The sequence below is a fragment of the Protopterus annectens genome, chromosome 4.part0 (assembly GCF_019279795.1).
Source record: "Protopterus annectens isolate FY-2018-M chromosome 4.part0, PAN1.0, whole genome shotgun sequence".
NCBI lineage: Eukaryota > Metazoa > Chordata > Ceratodontiformes > Protopteridae > Protopterus > Protopterus annectens.
In genome coordinates, this window is record NC_056733.1 from 1,970,368,237 (window position 1) to 1,970,394,040 (window position 25,804).

At 37.2% G+C, this 25,804-nt stretch overlaps 1 protein-coding gene across 5 annotated transcripts in view; it reads left to right on the forward strand.

Annotated features, from left to right (window-relative positions):
- Positions 1–25,804, forward strand: part of TENM2 (teneurin transmembrane protein 2) — a 1,770,657-nt gene that overhangs the window by 1,288,314 nt on the left and 456,539 nt on the right. The gene's annotated exons all lie outside the window — the stretch shown is intronic.

The window sequence follows — 25,804 nt, forward strand, 5'->3', positions numbered from 1 at the left end:
TATATCATGAAAAAAGAAACATTCAGCTCATGATCTTCACTTAATACCTCACCAAGTATTAGCCTGTTCCACATTGGTTAAACATTTGAGAAGAGTGTATCTGAATCAGGCCAGTGCAGTTATAAAATGTATTAATGTTTATTCTACTATATGATAATGAAATAGCATTATGTTACTATGATGTTATTCTTCATACTACTGATGGTTTATTTACAAAGTTACTGCTTCTGTCCTGGGTAAGTATCAGTTAAGAGTGTTTGCTTGTATGACTGTGAGGTCTGGGAGGTTAGATGAGTGATGTACAGAAAAGACAACCAATAATTACTCTGATTATCCCAAGGCACAGTAAGTGAATTAACTACACAAGAAGTGTGTAACTCCCTATAACCCACACATACTAAACAACCCCTTATAGGAGTACAACAGACTCAGAAATGGTTTAAATATACTTACAACTAATTTCCAGTACCATTTAAAATTTTAAATTAATAATTTAATAATAATAATAATAATAATTAATAATTAATTAATAATTTAATTTAAATTTTAAATTTTAATTTTTTAAGTTTCAGTACCTTTACTCTCCAAGGCTCAGAGTAATCAGTCATAACTCAAAACATTTCTGGCTACTGCAGATAATAAAACACTGGGATCTACATTACTAAAAATACGTAACTAAAAAGTTTGCAATGATGCTTCTCTCTAAATGCATTGATTTTGGGCAGACTATGGATGGTCTGCAGTATTATACAGTCAAAACTCTTTCAGTTCATATACTTCTCTGTAGTTATATATACATGGATTAATTACAACAAGGATCCTGTCACCTGATGCAGCAGAAGTTTTATTATTCAAGTTTACTCTAGTTTTCTGTTGTTTTCATTGGTTCACCAATGATGTATACTTTGGGAGCCTTCTTTGGGAAACCTGTAAAGATGTTATGCGTATGGACTTCAGCTTAAAATTAAAGGGCTGGAAGTGGTATCTAAAATGATGACATGGACAGAAAACTGGACAACTGACTGGAAGACACTGCTTGTTGGGGTAAGGATGTTAGCAGAAAAATATTTCACAATGGAGTCATGCTGGGCGTGGTGGTGGGATTTGTATTCTTTCAAGTGCATGTGCCAGATGTTGTGTTCAGGATGCAGAACGATTTAGGTCAATATGATGATGAAAGTAATAGTGCACTGCGTTTTCAGATAGATAGGCAAGTATGCGGAGAGAGAGAGATATGATGCAGTTCACGTGATAGGTAGAAATGTATCTGTAATTCAATCAAGAAAGCACTGATGTACTTATATATGACAGACATATACAGAGGCCTCACAGACTAAATGAAGTAAACATAGTTAAGACAAGGAGGAAAAACATTTAGGAGTCATAACTACCTTAAGTTAAAAAATGCAATGCAGTTTGACAGTGCAGAAGTACTAAAGTCTGTTAAGACGCTAAGGTCCATAGCCTATTGGTGTTGTTTTTTTTTTTTTAGTAGTTTACTTGAGTCTGACTCTTAGTGACTTCAAGGTACACCTGACCTATCTGCCAACAAACGGTATTAAGTTCATACAAATTCATATGAATTCTTATTCATTACTTCAGTAATGCGTTCTATCCATCTTAGCTTCTGTTGCCCCCATTTGTTTGACTGAAAATTTTCCCAACATCAGTGTTTTCTTTAACTCATTACATCTTAGTGATGCCTCCAGGTGCATGTGCAATTACCTTCTACTGACGCCACTAGGAGTCAAACATTGCTTGCTCATATTTGCGTCAATAATTCCAAAACCATGCTATGTACAAGGTTTTAAAAGATTTCTTCCTAAAGCTTATACAATGGAAAACTCATTTGCATTAATATTTGACCTGTGTCCAGTGCAGGTAAATAAATATTAACTGTTGTTTTTGTGATATTAATTTATATAGATATAATTTTCACATTTTTTGAAATATCTCAACAACCAAGTAACACAGACGGAGCTCATTCGCTTCATATGAAAGCTCTCAGCTAGATGAATAAAATGCTTCTCACAGTATGTGTGTAACTTGAATGGTTGCTAAGATATTCTAAGTTGTTTACAAAACATTACAAATGTAACAGTTACTTTTAACAGTGGACCAAGACACCTTCTTATAGTACTTCTCATTCATCACTACTTTTTTCAACTGAACCAAATAAAAATTTGCATCTAAAACCACTACTGCACTACCTTTGTCCTCTTTAGTAATATACAAATCATCATTATTTTTTATTCTAAAAGAGTTACTTTTTCATCTTTTGGTAAATTGTAAAAACGTCTTTCACTCATTCCAGCTAACAATTATCTCACATCATTTTCACAAGTCAACAGCAATGCTTCTAACTCAGGCCTCAATGTTGGATTAAAAACACTCAGCTTTTTAAATAATACATTTTTCCCATTTTCAATATCCATAAACAAACATTTTAAATTCAATTTCCAAACATATTCTCTTAAAGCATTAATAGTCTCAATTAAATCTGGCCTTGCCGAGGGCACAACAGTCAATCCACTCCCCAACACTGACAAATGAATAGAGTTCAAAACAACTTTAGACAAGCTTATCACTTTTAAAGAATTCATTACAGTACCTTCATTTATCGGGGATATCTGTTGTTTGAATAACTCCTGTTGTACTGATCTTTGACTTGCAAGTGTTTTTGATTGTAATCTTTCTTCCAAAAATTCTTCTTCTTTTGTTAACGGAATTGCTGGCATGGTATTTGGGCTGCTACCTGTGCCCACAATCTTTTTCCTATCCCCCCGTCCTGATGCCCTGACTGGGATGTCGGTTTTCTTATAAAACCTCTTTGCCTATTATCTTTAAAGCTCTTATTATATCCGTGCCTTCCTTCACGTACTTCCGATTCTCCCTCAGAACTCATTCTCCTTTTTTTTGCTGCTGTGCGCCTTTCGTGTAATACTTACTCTGTTTACTGGGACATAAAATTCCATTTAAGACCTAGAACCTAAAGAATGCTACCACTATAAAAACAGTTTGTACTGAAGAGTTTGCCATTTATGCTTCTTTCATAATCCCTGTGGTTCCAGAGATATGAACAGTAGTTTGAAATGTGAGGACATAATTTGATTCTGTCAAAAGGCTTAGGCTCCGTCCACTGGAAGTTACAGTGCAAACCTCCTGAGTTCCATTGGAGTGGATGAGTTAACAAATCATGTATTTGTATTATGTGATCAGAACACCTGAATTTTAGTTGCATTTCACCTTCCAGTGAATAGTCAGGGTTTATTTCATCAAATATTGACTGGTTATTGTCGTCTTGCACTCCATGGATTTCTGAAAGCTTTTTTTCATCTTCAACATCATGGTTTAAAAGCTTCAGTTTTCCATTGCACACTCATTTATAATCCATATACATAGACATATGATTTTGCTAGTAAGATCATAGCTTTCATTGTTTGGATTTATGTGATATATTTGCTCTGTAGTATCTCCTTCAAATTTGACATAGATTTCCTCCCAAGAGTCAAGCATCTTTTAATCTTATGACTACAATATGCATCTGTAGAGATCTTTGAGCCCAGGAAAATTAAATCTGTTAGAATTTGCAAAATGTTGATGGGCTAGATGACATAAACTTTACTCTTCTACATATTTAAACAAACGCCCTCTTTTGTACTTTCTGTTTTACCTTCACGGATAAACTGTTCACGCTTCCTCATATTCAGCTTGTAGAATGGCAGAGTGTTGCAAGGGTAGGGCAAAAGGGACAGCTGCAAAGAGCACAAGATGTCAGGGGGGCATGAATTGCAGATGACGATACGTCAGTACCAGCATTCATTACCATACTGGCATTTCTGAATGTCAATAAAAAAATGAATGCCGATACTACTTTTTGTGTTCAGGACTTGTTTATTTATTTAGTTAGTTATTTATGCACTCATTTGTTTGTTTTATTTAATTTGATTTAATTTTTTTATGCTCCCCAATTTAAGTTAGGGGTTGCCTGAACTGCTAGTCAAAGCTCTCCAGATTGGTATCATCTGTGTATGTGAGGTCAATACATTTTCTCCTCATAATTTTGATTCTAACATAAAAGTCATCTAAGCCAATATTTTGCATGATATATTCAAAATATAAAAAGTTCATAAGTAAATACTAGACTAAAAGCTTAGCCAGTAACCATAGGTCAGAATAAAACCATGTACCTTGTAACTGTGAGGCAAAGACCTTAACTATTATGCCAGCCTTGACCCTAAATAAGTAAGATGATAGGGATAGTATTGTCACCCTCTTTTCCCAATCTTGAACCAAGCATGCATACCATATTTGGTTCTATTTCTTGTTTCTTGTTCTGTATACTGATTCCTTAGGAGTAAGTATTATGACCGAGTTTCCCCATTTCTCTAAGAACATGTTTTATGGTCCATACAGTCAAAGGCTTTAGAACAGTTGTTAAAGTAGAATAGATGATTTTCTGGAACGTTCTTGGTTTCTTTGTTATCCAGATGATGCTGGCAATTAAATCTCTAATGCCCCTGACTCTTCTGAAATCACCTTGGCAGTCCTCAGTCTCTGCATTGTTATAGTCCACCTTGCAGGAATTTAAGCCTTACCTTGCTGCCATATGAAATAAGTGCAGCTGCCTGATAATCTGAGCACTCTTTAGCAATGCCCCCTTTTGGAATGGAATATAAATTGACCTCTTCCAATTAAGTGGCAATCATGTTTTTCAAATGTGCTGGTAAATTACAAGCAACAATGTTAACAGCATCATTTTTAAAATTAAAAACAAATTCTGCTGGAATTACATCACTTTCTGCAGCCTTGTTATTATCAGACCACATTTAATTTCATTATCTAAGATGTCTGACTCTAAACCAGAGAATATGCTATTATATATATCAGTGTATCAGTGAAAGTACAGTCCTTCTTATATAGATCTTCTATATTCTCCTGACACATCTTCATAACATCTTCTGTGTCTGCTAGATTCCCACCATATTTGCCTTTTATCATGTCCATCTTTTCTTGAAAGTTTTTCATAATATTACCACTTTTCTTGAAGAGATATCTTGTCTTTCTGTTATTTTCTTACATTTCATTTACACTGCTCAATTAAATATGCCTCCTTATCTGTTCTTACTGTTCAGGCATACATTTTCATTTGTAATCTTTATTTTATTATTTTATTTACACTTTGTTGACTAGGTTAGTCCCATGAGGCCAACAGCCTCTTTTTGGGGTGACTCGATGAGGTATTCATACTGGCAAAGGGAATTTGGCCAGAACACTGGAGAACACCCCCTCTCATCTCCTGTGTATGAGGCCAAAGGGCCGCTGTGGGATGAGCGGGAAGATGAAGTAGGAGGAGCAGGAGAGAGATCTGATGGAGGATATGCTGAGCAAGGATTTGGAAAAGTCTGAAAACAGAAATCTTTTAAAGTTGCTTAACTTGTGCATGTTACAAATACTGTGGAGGTGGATCTTTTACATTCTGAAATTATTTTCTTCAGGCAGGTGGTTTGGAAAATGTTGTTTTGTAGAAAATGTTAAATGAAAAGAGTCAAGTGATAGACTGTATTTATCTTCATCAGAGACAGTGGATAAATCCTTTCTTGTTACAATGACTGATGATAACGCAGGAACGAGATGCAGAAAGTGCTGGTGGAGGGTTGGAATCATTTTCAGATGCACAGGAAGACATGTTCTAAGATGTTGCTACAAGCAACAATGAAGGAGGAATATGGAAAGAAAAAAAACTTGGTGAACCTGAGAAGCAAAAAACATGCAGACAGAAGGGATAGTATACTACACCAGAGCGAAAACGGAGACATGAGACAATCTCTAGTAAAAATCTGAGGAGAAATGGAGATTCTGTTAACAGGTATGTTGTTTAGGATTCTGTAGTGGTTCCACTTGGCCTTTCTGTTAGGGATATAAGGGCTCTGATTCATTTAGGGTCAGTGTCCTGGTGTAAAATACCAGTTCAGAGTTTTTCAGTAGAAAAAAAAGTTTTAACTTTCTTTGTTCCATTTGTGAGCAGCGTAAAAGTTACATAACCACTAGGAGTACTGCTTTACTCAGGAAAAGACTTGCAGTTCAGTTCAAGACTATAAATGTGACTGAGTAAGAGCTAAGGAAATATTTTGAAATTAAATGCTAGACTGTTTTTGAAATTAAAAAAACTACCCATAAGACACATCTATGGAAAGGGGCACGGGGAGCTTTGGCTATTTAGATATAGTTGATGGTAGAGTATAAAATTTGTCTAAAGTTATTTTGTTAAATGGAAAGAAAGGGATGTTAAAATATTGGGAACAACTCAAAAATATTTTTCCCTGATGCTGACAATTATTAGATACTGGTTTGTCCTAAAATAACATACGCACATTGTTGAGAAACTGAACATTCAATTAAAGACTGTAAAACAACTTGCAGAAAATATGAGGAGTGCGCTTTTAAAATTTCTGAAAAGGATAAAGTAACTGTTGGGATGGGGGAAAGTATTGTACAACAGAATGTTGTTTTTCATTAAAAATGTCACACATGACCTGCATAATGAGAAACAGAATGAAAGAAAGTCCAGGTAAACAGTGTAATGTGTAAACACAAAACATGAATGACACTTTAAGCCAGGATGAAAGTAAGGAAAAGTGAGACGAGGGGAAGGGAACTGTGTAATACTACTTGGAACAGGGTAAGGGAGAGAAAGTTTTTGCTACAGTGAAAGAAAGTTACAAAGAAGTTGAAAGGATAATGTGAATAAAAAAGGGACAATGCAGAGATCAATTTCTCATAGAAACGGTGCCCATGTAAATAAACTTGTAAATCCACAACCGAAAAAAAGCACCAGGAAGGAAGATAACCTCAGCAAACCACTGAATAAAGCTAAACACTCAACTTTTATTAAAAATAAAGAAAAGTTGAGTGTTTTGCTTTATTCAAAGGTTTGCTGAGGTTATTTTCCTTCCTGGTGGTTTATGTTTAATAAAAGTTGAGTGTTTTGCTTTATTCAATGGTTTGCTGAGGTTATCTTCCTTCCTAATGGCTTATTTTTAATAAAAGTTGAGTGTTTTGCTTTATTCAATGGCTTTCTGATGTTAACTTCCTTCCTGGTAGTTTATTTTTAATAAAACTTGAGTGTTTTGCTTTATTCACTGGTTTGCTGAAGTTATCTTCCTTCCTGGTGGTTTATTTTTAATAAAAGTTAAGTGTTTTGCTTTATTCAGTGGTTTGCCGAGGTTATCTATCCTAGTGGTTTATTTTTTAATAAAAGTTGAGTGTTTTGCTTTTTTCATTGGTTTGCTGAGGTTATCTTCCTTTCTGGTGCCTTATTCGGCTATGGTTACTCTGTACATTAAGACACTATCCCAAAATTAAAGTAAAACTTAGGACAATTAGAGATCTAAGGAAAGGCAAAGTGAAGTCCTAGTTTTTTTGCAGTTGACTGCATGCTACAAGCACAGTGTGCACAAGAGGCAGGAATGGTAAGTGTAAGACATTATAGACAACATGGACAACTTCAGAAAGAAGGCCTAAAATTTAATATCAAAAGGGCAGTATGGATCCAAGTGGGAAATAACAAAGGAAGGAACATATTAGGAGGGATAAAAGATAAACCAGGACTCAGATACCCAGGATTAAGTGTCTGAATATAATCCACAAGACTAAAGAATGAACTGTTAAGAACTTGAGCAAAATGTGAAGCAAGATTTAACCAGATAGATAGATAATGCATACAGTTTCAAGACCGATTGCTTACTAAGGCAAATAAATTAGCAGGAAGAGAATAACATCAGAGTGATGCAAAAATGTGCAACCTTTTGATTTGGACAAGGAATCAGGCTAGAAGTGAGGAGAAGTTGATGCAAGCCAGAAGAGAATCGGGGGCTGGCTAGTACCATATATAAATAGAAATATACTGCCATACAACACACATTAGTGGCTTAAAGAAAATAGGGGGTCAGCATTCAATATGGATATAAAGTAGTAAAAATGAAGACAGCAAAGAGAGAAAGGCGATGAAAATAAATAGAGTTGGTAAGGGAGGAGAGCCTGGCAGACGTAGGGAAGAAAATGGGAGTTATTGGAATGTGGGCGTAGAAGAAGATATATCAGGAATAAAAGAATGGAAAACTGGGTCTAAGTGAGAGAAAGAGGTGCAATGACTAGCAAAAGAATAGCAAAAATATATCAGATATGGTTAGAGTAAGGAAGGAGGACTACATTTCAAGGGAGAAAAAAGATGGGATTGGCTATAGACAGACAAAAAGGGAGAAAGGCTAAAGGAGATGGCAGTGGACAATACACTTCATAAAATAGCCAAAGACTTGACTAAAGGTGACTATAGGAGATAGGAAGAAAGAAACAGGCATCTTAGCACAATAAAGAAGTGGAGAAATGTGAAAGGTTGAGAGGAAGATGGATATAAGTAATTATTTACAGGAAAAGTAGGAGACAGAGGAGATGTACAAACTCGAGAGGAAATGGAAGAGAGCTGAAGGCTGAGTTGAAGTTGAAGAAAAAATGTGAAGAAGCACTACAACTGGCACCTTGGACCCATCTGTGAGACCAGCGAATGCAGATACTGAACAGATGGCATGAAACCCTTCTATCATACAGAAAAGGGAAGAAGCAGGAAGCATGAAATGTTGGAGGTGAGGACAAATGGGAGCAGAAATAATACATTCCCTGGGAATTCAGAGTGGTAACAATTATAGGAGGAAGTAGCCATGGAATTGAACATGATATGGGCAGCCATCCTGGCAAAGAGAGAGGAGCTATACTTGCTAGGGTTAGAGGAGGGCAGAAATCAGTTAAAGAAACCATAAGATCCCAAATGTAACTTTGCCAGTAGAAGTGAAGATGTGTATGCAGGGGTTCAACATAAGGGGCAGTAACACCAGCACAATGAGAAAGGTGAAAAGGCAGCTCAAAATGAGAGAGGGGAAAAAAGTACTGAACAACTGAGCATTGCTTATGCAGCTGCTAGATATGAGATAGACACAAAAGTAGGTATGAATCAGGGAAGGAAGGGAAAAAAGGAAGGGGATGAATGAGAGCAAAGGTATGCATACCTCTCAACCTCTTAAAGAAAGAAATCTGGACAAAGCCTAAAATATGGGGGAAAAGGCCCAAAAATAGGTGTTGAAAGTTGATAGAATAACAGGTTTTGTATTAGCATGCATTTTCTAAAGGATATGAAGTCTGAAACTCAAATGCATGTCATTATTTAGTGACCACAGTCCTCCCTGATTTGCCAAAAAAAAAAACACATTTTTAAGTGGAGCATGCCAAAAATATGAGGCAAAAATCTGGACATTCTATGAAAATCTGGACAGCTGAGAAGTATGAATGTATGTTGGAAAAGGCACTATGAGAATATATAGGCCATGAAAGAGAACATAATGTGAACATGCATGCCTGCTCTAAAAAATGTAAAGTATGTGAACTGAACCCCCAGTGGAAAGTATTATAAGTAAATGTGTGAAATTACAATAAAAAATAAAAAAGTAGTTTTCTAGGTTTGTTACACACCAATATAGTGTTTGGCTTATGAGTAAATAAGATAGAAACACAGGGTATAACATGTAGCGCCTTGTGTTACATATTCCAAATGTACTGAGATTCAAACTGAAAAAGGAATTGTACCACATAACATGCAACTGCCTATAGTTAGCTCCTTAGCATTAAAGCTATATGTCTGATATATACATCCCCCCCTTTATAAGATATAAAGTATGTTTAGTTATATGCTTATGAGACAGCATGCATTATTTTACATTGACCAGTTAAAAATAAGCTATAATACTACACTACACGTGCTGCAGGCAATTTACACCAAACTGAACCATTATACATATTCACACAACATTTTCAGTAATGAAACTTTCAGTCCTTAGAATCACTTTCAGCTCTGGAGCAGTCCATATATCTGGATTCTTCAGTGGTCTGCCATACCTGGAATCATTATCATAACTAGGCTAGGTTGAAGGGGGTGGTTGACCCAGGTGCAAGCTGTTAGTGAACATATATGGAGAAATGGCATTTCATTTATGTAGGTTTGAAAATATCACGGCTTTATAAATGAAAGCCAGTACTGCACATGCTTCAAGGTGTTTGTTGCAATTGTACGTGTGCAGCTTAAAATAGTTGCGATACAGAAGTGAGGAGGCACCAATCAAGCAGTCAGGGAGGCTGCCGAGGGTGACAGATGAGTTAGGTCCAGCTGTGCCCAGACCATTTGACAGGACTGTTCTTGCTGGACATTGGGTCCTTTGTGACATCCCTTGTTGTACACCACCTTCACATGGACACATGACTTCAAAAGTATCTGACTGCAAACAGGGTATAGCTATGAATTTACAGTTTGTACTCAGTAAAGGCAAACTGCACTCCTCTGGTCCACAGCATACTACTGAGCCATGCACTGTGATTTTGATAACAACTAACCGTTTTAACAGCAGTGTATTAACTGTCTTGTACTGCAGCAGTGTTACGAGCCTCAGTGCTGTGTCACAGATACATAGTTCATACATGCAACAATAACCATTCTTTGTAGTCATGCAAAATGAAGTGCCATATTAACATCTTTAGTATCACTATTAAAAATGTAGCTCTGCTTGACTGAGTTAGAATGTGCTGTCATTTTTGCTTGTGGTTTGAAATAACATCCTAAAGCATAAGAACTGCCTTTATACCTCCAGGACTTTTTTACAACCATACACAATTTAATGTCAGTAGATGACAAACAGTGAAATACCAGTCCATTCCTAGTGGTGCTATATGGTCTTAATCTGCATTTGGCCTCAAGTCATAATGACACTGTGTCAACAAATTCAAAAGTGCTTTATATATATATATATATATATATATATATATATATATATATATATATATATATATGTGTGTGTGTGTGTGTGTGTGTGTATATATTGTATATATGTATATAATGTGTGTGTGTTGTGTGTGTGTGTGTGTGTGTGTGTGTGTGTGTGTGTGTGTGTGTGTGTGTGTGTGTGTGTGTGTGTGTGTGTGTTTTTTAATTGCATTTGCTACAAAACATACTGCAAATTAAGTAACACTATCCCCAGGCTTTTCATACAATAACAAATTTGAAAACTTAGGTGATGCACATTTTCAAACATATACTATGACATTCAGCATGGGTGCTTATTGAAGATGGAAGGGCCAGAAGTCTGATAATTAGAATACTGGAATTAGTAATGTGAATGGGAATATATATGCTGCATCTGAGGTTACGGCACCTCAAAGTACTCCCACTTCTTCAAGGTAAAGACATCTTGCAGTTAATATTCACAAGCAGTAGGGCTGTGGGGGTATAGGTGGAGAACCCCCCAACATGCTTTAGTACTATAAACAGTGGGTATCAAAATGTACTATTTTACTACTGGAAGCATGGTTTATTTTTCAGATCTTCATAACCCACAGCTACAGATTCTTTTTCATGTTATATCAAGCTCTGAACTTCTAAAAAATATCATCATCCTTAGGTTTTGACCTAAATTTCAAGTCACCTACCTACCACTAGACCTAATTTATTTTTATTTATCTTATGTAGCAGCAGCAGATGTTATACATAATGGAAATGTATTCAAAGAGTACAAAATCTATATGAAAAAAAATCTCATTTAAGGCTGCCATGTCATGGGACCCAAACAACACTCTACCTTCTTCCTAATCAAGACTGTTAGACGGCAGACATATTTGAGCAAACAACTTTTCATAATTAACAAGGTCAAACATTTATTATACAGTAAAGACTCATTACTATTTAAAAACAAGCACTCTGATTTGACAGCCAATTCGTCTGCCCATTGTAAATTGAGCATATACCAACAGAGAGAGCAAAATAAAACAAAAAAAGATCAGGTACATTCTGCAAAACTAAACAAACAGAAACCTTCCTGATTTTCTTTATATATTTGCACTGTCCCTTGTTGCTTCTCCTGCACTGCACTGATGTACCGTGAAAGCGTGGGAACAAGTCCCATACGCATGCGGAATACATCAGTCTAGGGAAGAGAATGCAGAAGAAGACCAAAGTTCCCTTATACTAATACATTATTTAAGAAGGGTAAGCAATTTCTTTCTTAAATAATGTAATTGTATAATAGTGATAATCCACTCCTGTTTGTGGCTATATCAGGATATACACATGGCCCGTTTGATTAAACCACACAAACTGTGGGTAAATCCTGAAGTGTCCACAATTAGACATGGATTATTGCTTATTTATATCACCCTTGAATAATCATTACCAGACAGACAATATTGTGATCACACTCTACTAGCATTATTATGTATCTAGCATCAGTTATTCTGTAAGTAAATAATTTCTGTACTTTTTCTAATGTTTAGATTTCACTTTGTAATAGGGAGGCTTTCAATATGCATGATTCTTCATAGGGCCCATCATATTTAGGGAAGTATGACACATTTGAAAAATCAGTTAACTGGCAGAAGGAGAGATTGTTTAGTTAAAACATTACACAATTATTTTCCATTCAATTGGTATTAAAACAGGTTCAGATATTTACAGATCTAAATGTGCAGTATTTAACTTTATATACTGCAGTGACTTAAACATTTGACCTAACGTCAAAGCAACGTAAAAGACAAATTAGAATTCATGATTTTACAAAGGATAAAATTAGTAAATACATGGAGTTCTGACATCTGATGTCATAGAAACCTAAGACAACCCCCTTATTGCTTCTCTCACATTTTCATAATAAAAACTGACAACGTATTATAAGTACCATATTCAAAATTTTAAGAGCAATAGTGAACTAAAGGATACTAACTACTCAAGAAACTGTGTGATGGAGAACTAGGCCTACTAGGCCCATATCTACAATAATTAGCACTTCAATAAAATGTACCATCATTGCCAGATAAACTCCATTTAAATAGTGTGGAAACAAACTGAGTTATTATGCATGTCAGGCTTTATCAACCCACCTCAATACTTCAGCAAGCAGATGTGATTTGTTTTGCTTCTTTTGAAATACAAAAGAGTCCTAGGTTAAAATTATAAACAAATGAAACAGCAAAGCTCCCTTACAGATCTTTTCATTTCCTGTTGCCACAGTACACATGATGCCTGTAACAAAGGAAGCCTCAAGTGTGCTCTGTAAAATCAGGAAATGCAGGCAGAGTGTATAGCTGAGACACAGTAACATATGAAATATGTACAATCAGAGAAAAGGTTTACAACCAGGTGACAGAACTGAGAATTTGTACAGAAGAATCTTTAAAAGTATTGGGGCAGTTAATAAAGTGAAAGTTGTGCTTAAGGAACTAGACAAAACATTACTTTTGGAAGGACAGGATCGACTTACTGGGGGATCCTTTTTGGAAAAGATTAACTGAAAACAGGATAAATCAGTTAAGTACATACGCATACAAATGTACACCCACACCCACCCACCCACATGCTTGCACACACACACACACACACACACACACACACACACACACACACACACACACACACACACACACACACACACACACACACACACACACACACCATATATTCATAAAATTGATGAAATTTTCCATTCATCAAAAGATTTTCCAGTGTCAGAACTGGTTAAATATATGCTTTGTGAAGTGCAGTATTGAATGATAGGCATGTAGAAGTGGATTGTAATGATAAAACTTTAATTTGTAATTAAAGTTTTTACATCGAAGTTGATCGTACATATACATGTGCCCAAGTGCTTGTAGGTTAGTCTAAGGGCTAGAAAGAAGATATATTTGTTGCTATGTCTATGTACTGGTATAGAATGGAAAATGTAGCCAACTGGCAAAAAGTGTCAGGGACAGAAGAATGCCAAAGAAGCTGAAAAGTAAGGTATGGTACAGAAACCTGAGCAGTAAAGGCAGAGCAGTTGAGATAGCCTGAGCAGTAAAGGCAGAGCAGTTGAGATAGCTAGAGATATAGGATATGAAATGCCTGAGAATACTATTAAAATGCACATAGTGGGACAGGCAAAGAAATGAAGACATAAGAGCAGAAGCTAAAATAGCTCCATTTGCAGAAAAATTCAAAGATAGGTTACGGTGGGTTAAGCACATGTGCAGAAAAACAGAAGCCGATCTGGTTAAAAGGATTTGGGACAGACAGGAGGAGCACAAACAGACCAGAAAGACACTTGTGTGCAACCAACTAAGAAATCTTAAAACACCGCATAAGATTGGTCAAAACCATGTCCAGAGAATAGAATGCAGGCAGAAATAATTATAAAAATCTTTTATTGCTACCAGCTTAGCACTTTCATCCTGATGTCAACAAAGCATCAGACTTCATCAGAACTGACAGCTGTGATAAAACTTAACACTTTCTTCCACCAAATGTTACAAATCAACCAATCACAAACCATTACTAAGTAACTCTAGTGTTGTAAAGGTTTTTTATATGGGTAGAAGGACTTGGTTTTGACTGAACTTGTGTGGTGTTTTAAAATTTCATAGACAAAAAGAAGTCAAGAGGAAATTAGGGCATCCAGCAAAGAGTTGGATGGATTAATTGAGACAAGACGTTCAACAGTCAGGCATGGGTGTCGAAGAAGGTAAGAGAATGGCATTGAATAAAGACAGCGATGATGACAGTTGGCAAAACACCCTAACCCCATGTAGAAAATGGGAAAATGGATTGATGATGATGTATTTCGAGTACACAAGCTATGTGACAAGAAATTTCACTGTTACTTAGTGTGAATGCTGATGTTAGAAGATACTTAACAGAACTAAAACTGAAGACTGATGTTCAGTGAACTGCTTGGCTTCCAGATGTTGCAATGATTATGTAGAACATTGTATGCTTATTATGATAAGCTTCGATAGAATAATAAAATAAGACAATACAATATGTGCATAATGTGTTTTAAAGCTGAATTACTAATAGCACATTCATTCTTAAATGTCAGCAGACTGTATGAAACATAATATAGTATATTAACTTATGTTATTAATAAAATGCTGCAAGCACAGGCTTGGATAGTTAAAGAAGCCCAATGACACAGTCTGGTGTGGTATTTAGAAATCATGTCCTGCCATCCAGTGGGAAATTTTGAAAATATAAGACTTAACACAGTGAATCACTGGATTTTTTTAATGAAAATAGTAAATATCTAACTATACATATATGTCATAAGTCATAAAAATAGTTTGCAATGAATCATTACAGTGTAATATATCTAAGATTAAAAAATAGAAATGTATCACTATTAATATGTAATGCTTTATTTTAGTTGCGGCTTCATTTTAAGATTTCATTTATGAGGATTATTCAGTTATTATAACAATTGCAGCTATCATGAAGATAATATACTAGATATGAATTACAAATAAAATAGGTAATGAATAACGTACTATGTTCATGATTGATTAAAGCATATTAGTAAGATCAAAACTGAATATTTGAATGGTATATCTACACATGTATTATTTTACATCTAATGTTATTAATCATGTTCATATTGTTAAAGGGACATACAGATAGATGGTATGCATATAACTGTTGGTTTTTATATGACTGATTGTTAGAGTCTGAAATCTGTTAACTCATTCCCCATAGATGTGCAGTAGTTTTAGAAATGCTGAAATGTGTAATAATTTGCTATATGCAAGTGCATTGCTTTAAAAGTGTAATAATTGAATATGTGTTGCGTTTTGTGTGTGTGTGTGTGTGTGTGTGTGTGTGTGTGTGTGTGTGTGTGTGTGTGTGTGTGTGTGTGTGTGTGTGTGTGTGTGTGTGTGTGTGTGTGTGTGTGTGTGTGTAGTAAATGTACATATATATATATATATATAGGTCCCCTTCGGAAGCCTGACTGCTCACTAACCCAACTTCCAAAACAAAAAGGCTGATGACTGCACAACACCGACATCCCAAAACACCAATTTTCCACTCCAGGTAAGTAACTGCTTGGCGATCATGACAAAAAAGTAAAATCAAAGGAAAACAATCCTACCCATATGGGGAGCTTCACCCCCCACACCCCCCCAACTAAATATACCAAGTTCGAGATCGCACTATCAAGGGCGTAAGGGGCAAGGTTCAACAGGATGGCCAAGCCAGTAATAGCTGCTGCACACTGGCTTTGTATTTTGCTAGTTCTCTCATTCTGAGTTCCCCCAAAGATGTCGCAAACCATTTGTTCTCTCTAAACCTTGATATATTTTTTATGTAGTGATACCGGCTGAGTAACACGTTCATTTATCTGGTCCTTCTCTGGTTGTAATGAGTTTTCTGTCGAGTTACTTTCAAATTGACATGGGTTAGACTCTTTTTGAGCATTCTCTAAACATGATTTCCCCCTTAGGTGAATGTGTAGTTTGGTGCACCTTGTTCTTAAGGTTGCCTATTTGTATTTCAAATTTGTTGTGCTGCTTCCTTTTTTCTGTCACATATGTATTTGTTTCCGGAAGTTTAGAAGCTTCATGGTATGAGTCATCTTGAATATAATGTCCATAAGCACAGTCCTTGTACAGCATATCTTCATCATCAGTTGCCACGGCCTGATCTCTCTCTGTCTTTGGGTCGTGGATGTAAGACATGTACTTATTCTTCATTTGTTTACATTTTAACCAGGGTGGAGCACTCATCACAAATGACCAGTTTCAGTCTCAGTCTAAGGATCGATTTGCAACCATGCAGGAATTAACTCAGGCTCAAGTTTTCTGCCATTGTGATCTCTGTTTTGCAGATTAGGCTTAATTGTGCATCATTATTCTGCTGTCTCTGCTGCAACATAAGGCTTCTACAGTGGCTGGGTGCTTGGTTGCATCTCTCACTTCTTTACATAAAGGTGTAGTTTCTGCAACATCGGACTCTTCCACACTTTCATCCTTTTCTTTTACAAACTGCATTTCAATTAGTGCATCGCTTGCTGCATTCCCTTTAAAAGAAGAATTGTGTTTTCTTGCTGTAAAAAGTAAGACAAACAAAGATCTTTATGTACCTTTTACCCTTTTTATATTTACACTTTGTTATCTGTAGGTCCTTCTCAGAAGAATTTATGTCAGACACAAGTGATGAGTATTTTAGTTTAAACTCCATAACTGGACTATATCAACATTCAGTACATCTGAGACAATCTGCACTTTACCAGTTTGACATGGGTTTGTCTCTGCAACTTCAGGTTCAGCAGTTGTTTGTTCTGTGATGACACTATCATCCCATTCATTTTTGGCCTGGTGGAGTGGCAGGCCTACCATGCCCTAGTGGAGTACCTCTACCCCTTAGTAGCTCCATGAGCTCAGCCGCATGCTGTTATCACAAGAACAGTGCTTCTGCACGCTGAATCCTACAGAAAATGCATCTCCATAATCGTAGAGCATGTTCCATAGGCAATGCTCTATTGATGCAACATCTACAGTTCCCATTAGGTATCATCCAGGTAGTAAGCCAGATGCAGGTCACCTTCCCCTAAACCTCTCCCCCAGGATGGGTCACAGGCAGTGTGCACTCACTACCATCCTATCAAACCAGATCCTACAGGTGCCTGAGCCACTGATTGACCATGGGTCACCTGCACCATAGTCTGGGCTTTATCTCCATATGCCACAGAACTGGCTGTAATGTAGCTACACATTTGTGAACTTTTCATTGCTTGTGTATTTATCTCTTTCTGCAGCACATTGATAATACTCTAATCCCTGTTGAATTTCTCTTGTAGATCCTGTATTTGCTGACTAGAAGCACTTAGTTCACTTTTCTATCATTGTTTCTCCTTTTTAAAGTTTCTAACTGTTAAGTCATAGAATCATAGAAAGTTACTAGGTTGTTGGCCCTGCGGCCCTTATAAGCCTAGCCAAGGTTTAGCCCATGTTTAGACAAATCAGCACCCGATGCTCCTGTCCATCAGGGACATGGGTAGAATCCCAGGGGTATATTTTTTGTTTCCCTTCCAGTTATCCAGGTTGCACTTAAAAAGGGCTAAAGACGCACTCTGCTTGATGTGGAGAGGGAGTCTATTCCATAGATGTGGGAGTCGCTGGGACACAAATCTGTCACGCCAACGCATCTTGTTGATGTCACAGACCAGGTTGAGGCCGCACTTGTGGGTTACTCGAGTGGAGCTTGACTTGCGGATATGCATCAGTCCCATCAAGGTGGGGTCCATGATCGCCTTGTATGCCAGACAGAGGTCACCTCTGATAAGTCTGTATGAAACTGAGTAGAGGGATAGGGCTTTTAGCCTATATGTGTATGGTAGATGTTTGAGGCACTGGATTCTCCTGATGAGGAATCTCTGTGGTCTCTCTAGCTGCTCCATGTGCTTTGTGAGGTACATGATGAAAGAGGCATTGCACTCAATAATGGGCCTTATAAGGGAAGAATGCAGGGATGTTATGACCTCCTTGTCCCTGGATGAGATACCCTTGCTTATGAGGTCAGCCACGTAGAAAGCTTTCCGTACAACGGAAGCAACATGGTGGTCAAAAGTCAAGTTGCTATCAACCTGGGTGCCCAAATCCCTCACAACTGATTGAGTGCTTAGGACTTTATTATTAATGTGATAATTTGTGGGGATGTCACTCTCCCCAAAGGGGATGATGATGCATTTTTTGGTATTCAGCTTGAGGCCATGTTTCTGGCAGCAGTCATTTGTCTGAGTGAGACCCTCTTGGAGGATGCCCACATCACTAGGGGAACTGATGACAGCAGCCAACTTGCAGTCATCTGCAATCCTGGTCAGTCATACATCACTACTTTTGGCCTGAACCTCAGAAAAGTATATCCCAAATAACAGAGGCCCCAAGGCCAAACCCTAGGGTATGCTGCTTGTTACGGGTCTACTGCTTGAGGTGGCTTCCCCTATTTTGACTACGTGGATTCTATCAGTGAGCCAGTTTGCTACCCATCCGGTAACATATGGATTGATGCCTAGTTGAGAGAGTTTATTATGCCCAAGTGGGGAATAGTGTCAAAGGCTTTGGCCAGGTCAAGGTAAGCACCATCTTCCCCTCGTCCATGGCTTTGGTGACTGTCTCACAGAAGTCGACCAAATTTAGCAGATATGACCTCCCCTTGACGAAGCCAAACTGTGTGGGAGCAAGTGTTTGGAGACTGCCAATGTCCTTGTTAATGAGGTTCATAATAATCTGTTCCATGGCCTTGTAGATCAGGCTAGTTAGGCTGATGGGTCTATAATTTCCAGGAATCATGGACACTCCACCTTTGTGTAAAAGGATGACAGTGGCTGTCCTCCACTCAGCTGGGATGAAGCCAGTACTCAGGCTTTGTTTGAATAGGGTGCCTAATGATGCTGCAAGTTCCTGCCTGAGTTCACATAGGTTGCAGCCTGGGATGTTATCAGGTCCCACGGAGGCTGTATATTTTGCCTTTGAGAGAGCAGTGATGACCTTTTCCCGAGATATAAGGGGAAGGGGCAGGTACTGGGGGTGTCTTGATTTACTAATGGGGGAAAGAGGGGTAAAGTTTTTGCTGAATCTGTCAGCCAGCAAGTTTGCTATATCTACGGCATTTGTATATGTGGTGTCCTTGACCACCAGTTCTAAACAGATCTGGGTGCTTTCTTTGAGGTTACGGACATATGTGAAGAAGGCCTTATGAATGTCTCTAGCTGATGTGGTCAATTTGGACTCAAAGTTTGCTTTGGAGGATTTCACTAGTGCTCTTATTTGCTTGTTCAGGTTAAGAAGACATTGCTTGCAATTGGACACCTGCTCGTTCTTGGTCTTGGATAGCAATTTTTTCCTTTTGTTATAGAGTTTATTTACTGTAGATGTCCACCAGACAGGTTTACTCTTCCTTTCGTAGGATGATTTAGTCCTGTCGGGTATTCCTGATTCCATGCATCTATATAAATGCTTATATAGTCCTTTGATATAGTTTTGGATATTGGTGTCAGTTTCTACAGAGGGGGAGGGGGCTGTGAAGCTGTTTATGCCATCCCTCAGGAAGCTGTGTGAACATTTTCCATTTATTTACAGTCTCACATTTCTTTGGTTGTATAAGCCCATCTTAGACTGTTCTATTCTCTGTCAATTTAATTCCTCCTTAAGCCCCAGGCTGCTTCTAACTCAACCTCTATACGCTCCTACACATAATCCTTTGTATGTTTAAGAGATTCAGAAATCTGACTGCTCATAGGTAAGTGACTGTGACTCAGATTTACTTTGACGTCTCCCAATCAACTATCCTTAGAAATGTATTTTCTCATTTTCTTCATCTCACTCTCTTTCTCTCCCCCACCGCAACCTTTACGAGGGATTAGCTTTCCTCACTCGGAATTAGACAGTGTATCACTACATATTGGTTCAGCACATTCTGTGAGACATGATTCACTGAATATTTTGGTCAGTTCACATTTTGCCAAGATCATCAGACAGTGGAAATCAGAGTTTTCCTTTTTCTCCTTTCTCCCCACTGTTGTGCAGTTTTGCAGTTGCTAAATACTAACAGCAGGGGTGTGGGGTGTGTGGCTTGCCATCCACCTAGAAAGAATAAATAAAATAAAAATATAAAACAATGGCTCACCATTTTTTCTGTTTTCAGCTGATTATGGAGTTGAGTAAATGATTCAATGTTTTGTGAATCAGCATGTTTGCCAGTTTACTGCCACTGTTAATAATAATGATAACAGTAAATAATAATAATAGCAAAAATAATCATAATAATAATAACAATAAAATAAATATAGATAAATATATAGATAGCAACTTACATATTTTCTTCATATTTTTAATGCTGTTTGTAGAAGTAGTAACATATACCATTATAAAACTTCTGTTATAATCAAATACTAAATCATTCTCACCATCAGCATCATCATCATCATTTCTCCCATTTTGTATATAGGGTTGGGGTGCTATGTCAACTGTCACAATCCTTCTTGAATCAGTGCCACTCTCCTACCTTCTTTGTTGGTCATCCTTGATTGTCGCAGGTTGTGTCTCATGCAACCCCTCCATCCCTTTTGCTTTCTTCCTGTCTCTACCAAATATTCTTGGCCAGATTGTTTTCTGTTCGCCTGCACATGTGCCTTACCCACCATAATCTGTTTTCTTTGACCTGCTCTGCAGCTCCTTTGCCTTCTGCCTCACTGTCCTCAGTTCATCTGTACATCCTACCCATCATTTCAAGCACCTCTAGCTTCCTAAGCCTTCACAGCCCATATACCTAATACACAAGCATATCACGCAGAGGTGTATACATAGCTGCATAATGAATGGAGATATGAAAGAAGATCATATATTCCCCTTATAGGCATACTATGTCTGCATTATCTTGTAAAGTAAGACATTTAAAACTCTAAAGTGATATGTCTTCATTTCATAGAATTTAACACTTAAACACTTTGAAGCTGTTAAACTAGAAAGATAGTCAATTAAAATTACTACAATTTTAGCAAGCTTGTATAGACTTGTAAAATATTAAATTTAGTAGAAAAAGGAAAAGCAGTTGTGATCTATATTTAGAAAATATAAATGTTTATTTTAAAATCATCCTTTTTTCACTTTTTCTGTCATTGACTCTTTCTTCTCTCTTTTTCTCCTACATTTTAACATTATTAGGCTTAAGCAGACTTAAAGTACTCACATCTTTACATTTAAAGCACCACTTACTAAATTAATAAGTTTCTAAAATTTATTTTATTTACTTATTTATTTTAACATTTGTTCACCGGGAAAGTCTGACTGGACACATGTCCTTTTTCAGCAGAGACCCGGGGAGAAAAAGCTCCAGTTTAACAGAATAATGCACACAAGGAACAATATGTATACATATAATAAAAACAGGTATTCAACGTAACCTCTAAATCACACAAGAGATTCTAAGTATGCATTAAAATGCCCTAGTAATGTATATATATATATATATATATATATATATATATATATATATATATATATATATATATATATATATATATATATATATATATATATATATATATGGTTCCCCTTTATAATCTTGAAATACTGAAATCTCAAATTTCAGTATCTCGAAACTATAAAGTCGAATGGCCCACAATCCCGAAACACACAATCCAGAACATATGCAAACCATACACCACACAACATGCACACCATTCAAACCACAACACACAAACTACACAATCCTACACTATATCTACAGAGGGGTCAAGCCCCCCCTGCACCCCCCATGTGGGGGGCTGCACCCCCCACACCCCCCTACTTATATATACCAACTCCGAAACTGCGCTAACAGTAAAGTAATGGATTACTCACACGCACACATTCCACACTCCCTTGCAAACACACACACACACACACACACACACACACACACACACACACACACACACACACACACACACACACATCACACATACACAAACACAAACACATTCAACACTCACAATCATACTTTCACCGCTCTACCTTAACCCATACGCACAACTTACAAAAAAACTCACATACACTCACTTATCTTCACTTCCGTAACACATCCTGGCCAAACACTTCCCGTCCCGTTGCTGCACTGCATAAGCGCGGATTCGAGATATTCAAATTCGCGCTTATGCACTTTCGACATTTTTGGTTTTCGCCTTTACGGTCCTGAGATACTGAAATTCGAGAATTCAGTATTTCGGGATTGTAAAGGGAATATATATATATATATATATATATATATATATATATATATATATATATATATATATATATTTTTTTTTTTTTTAATAAAACTGTTGGTATATAAATCTGTAAGTATACAATTCTGTGGAGATAGCAGAGAATGAACTAGCAGTATATTTTAAAACTGTTGGCAGAAATTACAATAAATAATTCAATTGAGATGGATTAACAAATATCAACACTATATCTCAGTATAGAAATATAGGAACAGTAGATATGCTTTCTTATTGTTTGTGATAACTGTAGCTTTGTATAGTGTCAGAAGGATGAATAGAAGAGAGCTGTCATCAATAGAGAGGTACGAAATGAATTTAACTAGAGGAAGGGAATTGAAGCCTAGCTACTTTATCAGCCGGGTGTACAGCGCGGACATATCCATTTGCTAACCAGATGTTTTTTAATGAAGGTTTAAATAATGTATGGAGTGATAGGGAGGTGAGAGCATATGATAGAACATTCCAGAGTTTACCTATGAAGTTAGAAAATAGGGAATCCCCAGTTTGAATTTTAGTGGTGTTAGTTTGAATAAGGTTTCTTTTTTATGAGCGAAGAGGTCTGGCAGAAGTATAGGATTGCAGAAGTGTTAGTGAGTCAGGTATTTTTTCATGGTCAGAGTGTATTTTGTGGCCCACTAATAGTTGTGTATATTTTAAGAGATGTGGGAATTCCAACCAGTAAAGTTGCCTGAGTGCTAGGCAGTGATGAGACCTAGCAGGTGAGTTTGTGGCAAATCTTGCTATTTTATTGTAGCAGGCTTCAAGTTTTTGAAGTTCAGTTTTTATAAGGTTAGTGAGAATGGGTGCTGCATATAATAAGGTGGAAAGAAGATGGGTTTGGGCTATTGCAATTCTGGTGTTTCATTCATTGATCTCTTTCCATTTCTGAGGTAGTATTAGAAGAGGAGATTTATTTTAGTTTAGATTTGGTGAACTATTACTGAATGAACTATTAGAGAAAGCCAAGAATCCAGTTACAAAGTGAAGTCTTGATGCCCAGTTGGAGTAGCTTCATTACCAGATGAAGTTGGTTTTCATTCTCAAGGTGTTCTCAATAGATGGAGTGCTAGAGAGATGGCATCTACCATAGACCGGATTGCTCAGTAAGCAAACTGCAGAGGGTCAAGATCAGCAGGCAGCCCAAACTATTGGCTTGAGATGAGCTGACTAAACATCAAGCTTGGGTGCCAAGCCCTTCAGAGTTTTTATGCCAACAGTGGAGGGAGGCTAAAGCCCTGACAAGCACAGTGTTAGGAAAATAATAATAATAAATCTCCATCCTCTGGCATAAAAACATAAAAAACAAGCAGGATTGAGGGAAGAAGTGGCTACTGGGGAGGGGGCCAAAAAGAAGAGGGTACACAAATCAATAGAGAAAGGTCCTAGGAAAGCCTATCCTAGACTTAAGAAGGAATCGAGTTTATAGTGCTTTGCAAAAGTGTGCACAGAGGACCATGTTGCTGCTTCTAGAAAACATCTATAGTCCAACCCTTTCCAAAAAGCCACAAATGAAGCAAAGGCCATGGAAGAAAAAGCCTTGGCTCGACTTGGAATAGTTTTATTGTGGTGGGTATAGCAAAAAGTAATAGCAAGGGACAATAATTAGGAAACAGGATGAACTGGCACGTCATCCTTTTTTTTTTTTTAAACAAGAAAAAACAGCAGATTAGAGAACTTGCAAGAATTTTGTTTTGACAAGATACTACTTGAGTTATCTATAGACGTCCAAGGTAGAAGTATCCTATCTCACTCATATTAGGTTCAGTAAGGAAGAGAGAGATGGGAAGCTTGGCTAAAGGAAAACTTGAAAGCATTTTCACATGAGACTGCATTGAAAGTGTGGGATCAATGGGCAGGTATACTGAAATGGCCAACAGATGAATCTTGACTGAGGAGGAAAACAAGCCATATTACAGCAATTCACACAAATAATGTAGAACCAGAGAATTCAAACTCTGAATGGGTTCTGGTTCTTTTCTTGGCACCAGCTATAAAACGTTTCACATTACTTATAAATTATTTTCTAATAGCAGGGTTTATTGCCTCCTTTGTACTTATTGTATGTCCTCATAAACTACAGAAAGTTATAAAAATTCTGAGATCCAGGCAGTCAGTCATAGGTGTCATGTTCAGGATGTATCAAACACCTCTGGCTGTATGTCAGTAGATCCAGTCTGTGAGGTGCTTGTGGTAATTGCCCCTGGCCATTTCAGAAGAAGGGAGAGTCACTGTTGTCTTGCTCAGAATTGAGTCAACAGTAATCTTTGGAGAGTCACCCTGAATCCTCAGAATGACCTCGAATATAATTGGAAAATGTGGAAAAGCATACAGAAAATTTTCTCCCCAAGTAAAAGAAAAGGCATCTATCTTTCAGGCCTTCAGGAATTGGGACCTGGAGCAGAAATTTGCCAAGTACCAGTTAACAGTGGAGGCAAAGATCTATCTGAGGTGTTCCTCACTGACAGATCAAATCTTGAAATATCTCTGATACAATTTTTATTTGTGAAGGTATGTTCTGCTCCTGTTAAGCTTGTCTGCCACACAATTTTGCTCTGATAGTATGTAAGATTCCGGTAGAGTGAGATTGTGTTGAAATGTATCCCAGGCTAACATGGCAAGGCTGCATAGAGGGTAAGATCTGGCTCCCTGTTGCTTGCTTATGTATCACATCACTTTGGTGCTATCTGTAAACACTAGTAAATAACCCAGGAACCAACACATAGACAGAGAAAACAGAGCAAGTTGAAAACATTCATAAGTACTGATGTCTGTATTATTTTCTTGTGATTTGGTAAGTAACCACTTGAAATGTTGAGACCCACTAGCATGAGTCTTGAAACACTGAGACTGAATGTCTAAAAAATGGACTTACATATACAAGTCCAAGATGGCCATTTCCCAGAATATTCCATTTTCTCTGAGGTATGCCTTGTCTGTACCAAAGACCTTGCACTTTTATCCCCATAGACAATGCTCCCCAAGCAAAGTCCAAGGTGTCTATATTGATCAGCTGTTTTGGACCTAGAAGGGCAAATGAGAGAACTGAATTTTGAAAAATATGGTGTCTCGTGCAAAAAAAATCTCCCTATTCACAAACCACAAAACTGGAAACTGAATTGTCAGGGGAAGTAGATGTTGGGACCATATAAATTAGAGTTACCACT